This window comes from Dermochelys coriacea, chromosome 18, assembly GCF_009764565.3.
Source record: "Dermochelys coriacea isolate rDerCor1 chromosome 18, rDerCor1.pri.v4, whole genome shotgun sequence".
Classification (NCBI taxonomy): Eukaryota; Metazoa; Chordata; order Testudines; family Dermochelyidae; genus Dermochelys; species Dermochelys coriacea.
Window position 1 is genome coordinate 5,212,157 of NC_050085.1, and position 8,628 is coordinate 5,220,784.

An 8,628-nucleotide genomic window follows, 5' to 3' on the forward strand; every position below is an offset into this window, starting at 1 on the left:
CCTCCCCTCATCCGTCTATCACCTGCAAACTAATGGGTGAACAGAGAGAGGCAATCAAATCTTGGAGCAGTATTTTCACTGATTCCTGTGTTGCCACCAGGATAACTGGTTCACCCTTTCCCCCTGAAGTTTTACATTGAAGTCACGTATACCAATGTGATCCAAATGTAGGATAAGTGTAACATTCAAGAATTAAAGTTAGCTTAAGTTTGGTTAAGAAAATACAGATCTGCAGTAAAGAAAGGCCCTGACTAGCAAGTAGAAGGAAGGCCTTGAAAATAATGAGTTGTAAGGCCTAAAGAAATGAAGTGGGGAGGATGTCTGGTTCAAAGAATAACCAATGAAATTAGGGAAAGTTTCCAAAAAGAAGGCCTCTGGCCGATAGGTGTGACCTGCATATAGTTTTCAATAAGACTAAAGAATCTCTCTGAAAAGGGTCAACATGGACCTTCCCACCCCACATACCAGTGTTATCTCCCATGTGAACCCAGGTGCAACTAAAACACAGTTGTTCAACAGGAAGGAGTGGAAGAGATAAGGAGGAAAGGCCTTGGGGACAAAGAAGGTTGTAAATCTTATCTGGATTAAGACTGGAAATAAGGGTGAACTGTCTCAAATTGGCTTTTAGCTGAAGCCAGGAATTAGCAATGACATCACTTGTTTGTTAAAGGGTATAACAAGTGAACTCTTGCAGGGTTCATTGCTAATCCTGCCTGACCACACTGGAGCCAACATCCTAACAACAGGCTTTAAGCATCCCTGGGTTTGGCCCACTTGTAAGTATCTTGATCAAATGCTTATAAATGTTTTATTACTGTTTGGATGTAGTAAATTGCTTATAATTTAGGCTTTTTAGGCATGTTTAGAGCAATTGTATAAGTACTATTTGGCCTTTGGATATAATAAAGGAATTTATGGTTCAATCAGTGTTTAGTGATTTCCCAGATTCATATTAATAATTTCAAATATTATTAATAATTCCAACCCCACATACCTGTTCTTTGAAAACTCTGGCTTTCATCCCTGCTTCCACCCAGACTTACCCATAAGTTCCCTAGTACTGGCCACCACAGATTTAGCCTCCCACCTACACCAGGAGGGCCAGGAACATTTGCAGTCCACCAAACAAGCCTATAAATACCAAACAGACCAAGACCGGCCCCAAATCTGACCCTAGAGGGAAAAGCACGGCTCTTAGCCCAGAACCTTAAATTTAGCCACCCATCTGCCACACTAGACAACCAATACCTGGGCCCTTCAAGATTATAGAATGGGTGAACCCAGTGGCCTTGAGGTGAAAGATCCCCCCGTCTTTCACATCTTGCTTTTAAAGCCCTGCACCAAGAACCCAAACCCAAACTTCTCCCATCTGCCACTGCCACCCATAACAGTCCGTTGACATGAGGAGCATTTGGTCTACCAAATCCTCAACTCTCAGGGAGTTAGGCAAAGGCTCCAGCACCTAGTGGACTGGGAAGAGTATGGGCCAGACAAGCAATCTTGGGACCTGGTAGAGAACATCCATGCCCCAGACCCATTGCGAGAGTTCCATCAGAAGTACCCCAAGAAACCAGGCCCCAAAACTCCTAGGAGGCACCCTCAATGGTGGGAGGATACTGTCAGGAATCAGGGTCTGCAGAAGAGCCAGTCCCCAGGCAATCTAACAAGTGCAGCTGGCCTGATTGACGTCACCTGATTGGTGAGAAGAGTCAGCAGACCAGTTCTTAAGCCCAGCAGCAGTAACAGTTAGGTGGCTGCTCAAATGTCCATCGCAGCAATAGCTCCTGCACCTCCTTGCTCCAGCCCTGCTCCTGCCTTGCCTCTGCCTTGCCTCATCTCCCTCCAGGTAACCTGGGGCTGACCCTTGACTCCGATTCCTGACTCTGGCTCTGACCTTCAGTTCTGGTATGTGGCCTCTGACTGCAGTTGAGAGCCTCAGCTCTGATTCCTGGCTCTAACCACTGGGACTGATTCCAGCACCATCCACTAGGCATGACTGCCCATGTCCCAGTCTCTGACACTCAGTTAAATATGTCCCTTTGTAATTTTTTTATCACTTTTATATTTGATTTTCTTCCCAATAACGTTTTTCATGAGGTTCCCAGGAATACTGCTCATAACCTACGTGCTTTTCTTGCCAAGAGGTCTGTGTTCCTACAGTGCCTGAAAAACTCCTCCAGAATATAAACCATCCTTGAGTTTTCACTCACAAAATGTATGTAAGTGAGTGGATTTTTCACGTCTATTCTAGCCAATTGGTTCATTTTATCATTGTGTCATCTGTTGTTATGGTTATCTGTAATCAGTGGGTGCTAAATAGATGTAAGATAGGTAGAAGTAAAATAGAAGTATAAGATTGACGAGTATTTAGTGTGCATAGGTATATAAGTAAAGTGTGGCTATAATGCAAGGCCTACAGGCTGAGGCCTGTAGGATTTCACCATAGCCATTCTAGCCCTCAGGATAAAGACCCTTGACGTAATGGGGTGAGCTAAGAATAACCTGAGGCCAGTAAAGTTACAAAGGTACTGGAAAGAATGTGCCAATAAGTGATGTTCTGGAAAATAGACCACAATGTACTGTTCTAGACTGCAAGACACCTGATTGTAACATCATAAATTCTGCTTTCACCACAGGTTACCCTGGGAACAGATGGATGTAAATGTTAATAAAATGCTAAGTATCAGAGGGGTAGCTGTGTTCATCTGGATCTGTAAAAGCGGCAAAAAGTCCTGTGGCACCTTATAGACTAACAGACATATTGGAGCATGAGCTTTCATGGGTGAAGACCCACTTCATCAGATGCAACAAAATGCTAGTGAGAATAAGGGGAGCTAACAGAAAAACCTATGAAAAATGGGGCATCCCGACATTAAGAACCTAAGAATGGCCCTACTGGGTCAGACCAAGGGTCCATCTAGCCCAGTATCCTGTCTTCCAACAGTGGCCAGTGCCAGGTTCCCCAGAGGGAATGAACAGAACAGATTATCATCAAGTGATCTAAGCCCTGTTGCTCATTCCCAGCTTCTGGCAAACAGAGGCTAGGGACACCATCCCTGCCCATCCTGGCTAATAGCCATTGATGGACCTATCCTCCATGAATTTATCTAGTTCTTTTTTTAACCCTGTATGGTCTTCGCCTTCACAACATCCTCTGGCAAGGAGTTCCACAGGTTGACTATGCGTTGTGTGAAGCAATACTTCCTTTTATTTGTTTTAAACCTGCTGCCTCTTAATTTCATTTGGTGACCCCTAGTTCTTGTGTTATGAGAAGTAGTAAACAACACTTCCTTATCTACTTTCTCTATACCAGTCATGATTTTATAGACCTCAATCGTATCTCAAGCTTAGCCGTCTCTTTTCCAAGCTGAAAAGTCCCAGTTTTATTAATTTCTCCTCATAAGGAAGCCGTTCCATAACGCTAATCATTTTTGTTGCCCTTTTCTGAACCTTTTCCAATTCCAATATATCTTTTTTCAGATGGGGAAACCACATCTGCACACAGTATTCAACATGTGGGCGTACCATGGATTTATATAGAGGCAACATGATATTTTCTGTCCTATTATCTATCCCTTTCTTAATTATTCCCAACATTCTGTTCACTTTTTTGACTGCTGCTGCACATTAAGCGTATGTTTTCAGAGAACTATCCACCATGACGCCAAGATCTCTTTCTTGAGTGGTAACAGCTAATTTAGACCCCATCATTTTGTGTGTATAGTTGGGATGATGCTTTCCAATGTGCATTACTTTGCATTTATCAACATTAAATTTCATCTGCCATTTTGTTGTCCAGTCACCCAGTTTTGAGAGATCCTTTTGTAGCTCTTTGCAGTCTGCCTGGGTCTTAACTATCTTTAGTAATTTTGTATCATCTGCAAATTTTGCCACCTCACTGTTTACCCCTTTTTCCAGATCATTTATGAATATGTTGAATAGGACTTGTCCCAGAACAGACTCCTTGGGGACAACACTATTTACCTCTCTACACTCTGAAAATTGGCCATTAATAACTATCCTTTGTTTCCTATCTTTTAATCAGTTACCAATGCATGAAAGCACCTTCCCTCTTATCCCGTAAGAGCCTTTGGTGAGGGACCTTGTCAAAGGTTTTCTGAAAATCTAAGTACGCTATATCCACTGGATCCCCTTGGTCCACATGCTTGTTGACCCCCTCAAAGAATTCTAGTAGATTGGTGAGGCATGATTTCCCTTTACTAAAACCATGTTGATCTTCCTCAACAAATTATGTTCTATATGTCTGACAATATTGTTCTTCATTATAATTTCAACCAGTTTGCCCTGTACTGAAGTCAGGCTTACAGGCCTGTAATTGCCGGGATCACCTCTGGAGCCCTTTTTAAAAATTGGCATCACATTAGCTATCCTCCAGTCATCTGGTACAGAAGCTGATTTAAATGATAGCTTACAAACTACAGTTAGTAGTTCTGCAACTTCACATTTGAGTTCCTTCAGAACTCTTGAGTGAATACTATCTGGTCCTGGTGACTTATTGCTGTTTAATTTATCAATTTGTTCCCAAACCTCCTCTAATTACACCTCAATCTGGGACAGTTCCTCAGATCTGTCACCTAAAAAGAATGGCTCAGGTTTGGGAATCTCCCTCACATTCTCAGTCGTGAAGACTGATGCAAAGAATTAATTTAGTTTCTCTGCAATGGCCTTATCATCCTTGAGTGCTCCTTTAGCACCTCGACGTTGATGGGGTGTGGAAGCACAGATAAGGAAAAGGACAGTTGGAACTCTCATGCATATGTGTAAGGTGTTAGGTGCGGTCAGAACAATAAGATAAAAGAGGTTCCCTGATTGGGCAACAGTAGGAAGACCTCACTGGGAAGACCCCAGCAGGAACCATCCCTCTGTCACTGACCGCCTGTTGAGAGATTCCCCCAGATACTACAGTGTCTTTGGATATGTGAGTATGAATATGGAATTGGTTGTTGCTTGGGCTCTCTCAGGTTCTGTAGATGGGAATAGGAGTGTAACTTATGACTAAGGTCAAGATTTTGTCAGTTATTTTTAGTAATAGTCATGGACAGGTCATGGGCAATAAACACTAATTCACAGAAGCCCGAGCCCCACCACCAGTCTGGGGTGGGTGACAGCCTGAGCCCCACTGCTGGTGTGGTGGGGGGGCTGACAACCCCAGGGCACCCGGCTGAAGCTGAAGAAGTCATGGAGGACTCTTAAAGTCATGGAATCCGTGACTTCCATGATGGAATTGTACCCTTTACTTATGACAAAACAACCAATATTTTATTTGTAACTGTGTTTGTGGTCACTGTATTCATTCTTCGTGTGCTCCTAAGAATCTCCCAATCTAAGAGAATCATAAAGGGTAACTTTCACCCTACTGATCTGGAAATTATAGCACCATAGAAGCCAAGCTCACTCTTCAGGGTTAGGGACGCTATAGTTTAACACAGAACCTCTCTGTAGTGTGTGACATTTGCATTGGAAGTCGGTGAATTCAAAAGTGTATTCAAAAACTGTACCTATAATATGTCCTTTGGATGGATAACGCTGAAGGGACAGAGTTAAGGAGCTTTTTAGCACCTTAAACTATGAAGTTCTTCATTTTCAAATGTTATTTTTATAGCTCAGTACTCAACTAATACTTTGAAGTTATGGCTATTTGTGTCTAATCTTTGCTGTCTTAAAGAATTTTCTTGCGGTTTGTCTACATGGGACATTACTATACAGCAAGCTCGGGTGTGAATCTACAGTGCATTGGCTTAACATGCAGTCACATCCCAGGTGGCCAGTGCACTGAATGTACTTAATGCACTGCAGTGTACACACTGCAACTGAGAGGGAGCCTGACTAGAAATAGCAGTGTGGACGTTGCAGCTGTGGGGGAGGCTTGGGCTAGCCACCCAAGCTCAGACCCAGGTGGGCTTGAGAGCCTGAGATGCCACTTAAGCTGCAGCTTTCACAATGCTATTTTTAGCTCGCTAGCTCCAGCCCAGCAAGTCTGTCTACCCAGACTAGGAGGGTCAGTCTCAGCTGGAGTGTAGACATACCCTAAATGTTTTGACACCCTGGCATGCGGTGCATTAACATGCTGTGTAGAAAAGCCCTTAGTTTCCTTATACAGGCCTTGTGCAAGTCAAATGCTTTCTGCCTGTATTGGTGACACTGGCTTCTTTCCAGTGCTGGAGCACAGACATTATCTTTCCGCTGCTTATGTCAGTGGATGTTATAGCTGCTGCAAAAGGCCCTGCTCTGCCACCGGAGATTATAAGAGGGGGCTTTGCAATGTTTCATTTACGGGGCTCAGAACTGGAACATGTTGTAAAGGAAGCCACAGAAAGTTGATGGTTTGGGGTTTTGCTACAGATCTGTGACTCATTAAGGTTCACCACACTCAGGCTGACATTTTGCACCAGCTGGTGCCTGGCCATCTGTTCCAGTGCACAGCCCATTCCTGAGGACTCTCTTGTGCTTAGTGTCTGAGCTAAACATCTGGGTGAATTGCAAAAGAGGTTTCTATCTCTCAGGTGACGTCTTGAGTACAGGTCTCTGAAGCAAGATGGGAGGACTCAGACCATTTCCAGCAAGCAGGGCCATCTAGCTGGGTACTGAACTGGACTGAAGAGATTTAGGCAGGACATTGCAAACCTGAATCCCAGCCAGGACTGATTTTCAAGGACCTCCATGAAAGTCCAAATGGACGGGCAGCCCTTGCACTTCCTAAGTGTGGAGGGGAAAGAAACTAAACCTTTCACAAGTGGGGTTCTCTTTTCAGCTGCCCTCCCTTCCAAGCCATAAATCTCCCTTGCATCCCTCTCACCTGCCTGCCCTCTCCCTAGGCAGTCTCATGCATCACAACATGGTATGCAAAATAGACTGTGACTCATCTCCCAATCTGACCAATTGGGAAGCAGTATGCAGATCCAGTGGAAACAGCAACATCTTCACCCCTTGGCTGTTGTAACCCGGCTGTCCCCATTGTTGCGGATTGTAAAGGCTGCAAAACCACACAGGCAATAGCAGGAGGAGGAGCAGGTAGGTGAGACCACACGGAATGTGGGTGAAAGAACGAGGTATGATTGTACATAAGGGACTGGGTTACAAATGGGGGGAAAGTGTTTCCCAGGATGATCTGGATTGATGAGTCCACTTTGCAAAGAAGAATCTTTGGAGTCACTCAAGATCCCAGGTCAGTGTGTAATAAGAGCTATTTCTTTTCTTAAAGGGGAACACCTATGTCTTCTCCCCAAAGTCTAGTGTTTTGTAACTGAGATACCAGCCTACCCACCTTCCAAAACCGGACCAGAATGGGGAAAACAGATTCCTGTTCACATGGTCACCTGCACAACCCATTCTTCCTTTAGGACCACATTTTCAAAAGTGCCCAGACAGCAGTTCCTATTGAGAACAATGGGATCTGCTGGGAATTGAGCACTTCTGAAAATCTAGCTACTTCGCTTGGGTGCCTAAATGGGAGATACGATCTTCTAGCAATCTGATCCGTGTTGTGGCTGTTCAGCACTTCTGAAAACCTGTCCTTTAGATCCTCATTTCTCCATGAATGACTGTCCATCGATATCTTTGAGAAGGACCTTCTGACAGCAAGCTTTTGAGCAACCCTTTCAGAGAAATTGTAAATGGAGGAGATTTGACTCACTCTCAGAAGTGAACAGTCATGCGACTACAAAATGTTTAGTTGTTAAAATAAATTTACTCACAAGTGCAGCACAAACTCACATCCCCTGAGAATACTTATGACATAGAGGACAGACCTTGATAAACTAGGCTACAGATCCAGGGGTAGTTAACTGTAACCATCCCTAGGCACTGTATCCTCTCTACTCACCAAGAGGGAAGGGTCTAGGAGAGTTTTGCAGGCAGCAGTAATAAGGGATGAAAATGGGGAAATCTCAGGAATTCACGAGTTCTTTCCCTCTTCCCCCCCAAGAAATTCAGAGGCCCAGTTCTGATTCCATTTATGAACTTCTCTGCTAAGCCTAGCTGAGTATGGCAGAGATGTCTGATCAGTGTGGCATTTTACCTGCTATCCACACTGCGAGATAAGTGGGGTGCAGGTGGAGGGGTGACCTAAATACACGATTCCTATCTTCAGTTATCAGAGTAGCAGCCGTGTTAGTCTGTATTCGCAAAAAGAAAAGGAGTACTTGTGGCACCTTAGAGACTAACAAATTTATTAGAGCATAAGCTTTCGTGAGCTACAGCTCACTTCATCGGATGCATTTGGTGGAAAAACAGAGGAGAGATTTTATAGACACACACACAGAGAACATGAAACAATGGGTTTATCATACACCACTGTAAGAGAGTGATCACTTAAGATAAGCCATCACCAACAGCGGGGGGGGGGGGGGGGGGGGGGGGGGGGGGGGGGGGGGGGGAGGAGGAAAACCTTTCATGGTGACAAGCAGGTAGGCTAATTCCAGCAGTTAACAAGAATATCAGAGGAACAGTGGGGGGTGGAGTGGGAGGGAGAAATACCATGGGGAAAAAGCTTCAAAAACAGACTCCAACGAGAAACTGCTGAATTGGAATTAATTTGCAAACTGGATACAATTAACTTAGGCTTGAATAGAGACTGGAATGGATGAGTCATTACACAAAGTAAAACTA